This window comes from Colobus angolensis, unplaced genomic scaffold (assembly GCF_000951035.1).
Source record: "Colobus angolensis palliatus isolate OR3802 unplaced genomic scaffold, Cang.pa_1.0 Scaffold205, whole genome shotgun sequence".
Classification (NCBI taxonomy): Eukaryota; Metazoa; Chordata; class Mammalia; order Primates; family Cercopithecidae; genus Colobus; species Colobus angolensis.
Genome location: NW_012115211.1, coordinates 1,750,947 through 1,753,566, shown reverse-complemented (window position 1 = coordinate 1,753,566; position 2,620 = coordinate 1,750,947).

Genomic DNA, 2,620 nt, shown 5'->3' with positions numbered 1-2,620 from the left:
CGCTCGGGCGCATTTGTACTTTGCCGCGGGAAGCAGGCAGCCCGGCCTGGCGCTGGCCTAGCGCTGGCGCCTCCTCTGGGACACCGCGGGCTCGGTGGATTGGCCACCCGAGAAACAGGCCCACTTTTTCCCCTCCTCTCTCGTGCGGGTCTCCCGGACAGACGCTCCAGGCGCGGCGCCGAGTGGAGGCGAGGGGGCTGCGAGGGGGAAGGGGGCACCCGGGCCACAGGGTTTAACCCCTGACTCTCCGCGACGCCCAGAATGCAGGAGGGCAGAGTCGAGGGAGACTTCAGGTGGAACTTTCAGGTGGGGAATGCTGAGCTGTCGGGGCTGCGGGTACCGGGAAGGCTCAGGGTAAGGCGCTCGGCGGTGCGTGCCCGGAACTCGGCAGATGGATGGAATGAGAACACTGGCGTTCTTAATTCAGTTTGTGGTCCTCAGCACGCCACCTAAGAGTCTGTTTCCCCAGCTTTAAAATGGGCATTTTAAGATTTTAAAATATCTTTACTATCTTCCCACGATTGTTGCTAAGATGAAATAAGGTAATGAACGTCAAAGCACTCACCCCACAAAGAGAAAGGGTCCTAATTCCAGGTGCCTACAATACCAGTTGCCTCTGTTCCCACTCCGTCTGCCCATGCGCCATTCTCAGGTGGAAAGGCGGCCCATAGGGATCCTGTGCCTTCCCCTGGAGGTCTTCCTCTGCTCCCCACTCCCACTCCCGAATCAAGGCAGGATGTCTCCTTTGCCTTTGCAAGTGAGGGCTGCACTTCTCTGGGAGTGATGGTCACCTTCAGTCATCTTTAGGGAGAGCTGGTTGTCAAAGAGTTTTCTTTCCCACCAGAAGGGGAGTTCCCTGAGATAGGGCCCTGACACCCCCCAGCCCACAACTGGTGCTCCATCTCTTGTGTTGAATGAATACATGCTCTAATAGGACCCTAAGAAGAGAATAACCAACTCTGGCCAGACCAGAAACACACAGACTCTGAAATCAAAAGGGCAGAGTCGTTGTCCTGGCTCCATCCCTAACTTGTTGGGCCACTTTGAGTAAATACATCTATCCTTGCTTTGGACCTCATCTTTCTGCCCAGCTTCTCTTGAAGAGCTACTGGAGACTCCAAAGAGTGCCAGAGGAGTATGAGGTGGGAAGGGATGCTGAGCCATATCCCACTCTGGTAGGGAATCATATTTCCGTCTTTAAACACTTGGCTGGCTGGCTGTAAAGGTATCTTTCAGGGCCAAGGCTGGGCTCTCCATTGCACTGTGCTTTCAGGGTATTACCCCCAACATCTCCACCCCACAAAAGAGAGCAGTAGGAGGAACCAGTGATCCCCGAACTGGCCCTTCGTAGGGCTCTCAGGATCAGGGACAAACATGATCTGTCCAGCGCCCTTCAGGCTTAACTTCTACTCTAATCTGGCTAGTCTCTTCCTTTCCCTTGAGTAGTCTTTATTTTAACAGATAATGCAAACTTATGCATGTCACCATGCTTCCTTTTTTGCCTTTGCTTCCAGGGAGCTCAGAGTTAAATCCCGTGCTGCTTAATTGCATAAACAATCTCATCCCAAGGGTCTGGGACAGTGATCTTTTCCTTTCTCCATCTTTGTTTAAAATGTGCTGTGCACATATATTGGTGTCTTAGATGTAAGAAGTGGATTAAGATGAGGTTCCCCTGCATCCTGCCCATCATACTTCAAAATAGGCCTCCACCATCTCAGCCCTCTGTCCATCCCCATTATCCTCAGAGTTGAGGCCATCTTCATTCTTTTTCTTTTTTTGAGATGGAGTTTTGCTCTTGTTGCCCAGGCTGGAGTGTAATGGCGTGATCTTGGTTCACTGCAACCTCTGCCTCCAGTTTCAAGCGATTCTTCTGCCTCGGCCTCACGAATAGCTGGGATTACAGGTGTGAGCCACCGTGCCTGGCCATCTTCATTCCTTACTTGAACTTTCCCAACAGCCTCTTAACAGGTCTCCTCCCGCTAATCTGGATCCCTCCTATTTTCCTCACACCTGCCGTGAGAACTATGCTGATCATTTCTACTGACAAATCTGATCACATCACTTTCCCACAAAAAACCTATTATTCACTTCCTATCATTTATAGATTAAAATCTAAAATTGTCAGCACTAAATTGAACACCACGCATATTTTAGTTCCGATCTACCATTGCCACCTACCCTACACTTTGGCCAACTGCTTACCTCCCCAAACTGACCATGCGTCGTCGCACCTCCATATCCCCGCACATGTTTTCCTTCTGCCTGGACTCTTTGTCTTCCTCCATCTAGTGAATCCCATTTAACTTTCCAAAGGTCACCTCCACTCTGAGGTCTTCCCTGAGTCCCCCAGGCAAAGTCAATGTTTGGTCTTTGTGTTTCCCATTGCACTTTGAATTGTAGCTTTTGGAGTGTAAGTATTTATTTGCATTTTTACCCTGCACTGTGAGTGCAGGTGCCTTTTAAAATTTATATCTGTAATTTGAGCATTTAGCAAAGTCCTTAACACGCAAAGATACTGAATAAATAATTGCTACATGAGTGAGTGAAGACCTCAGTGATTGGAAAAGCCTTCAGCCCACTATTGGCCTCAGCTTTAGTCAATGATTGACATAAGAAACAA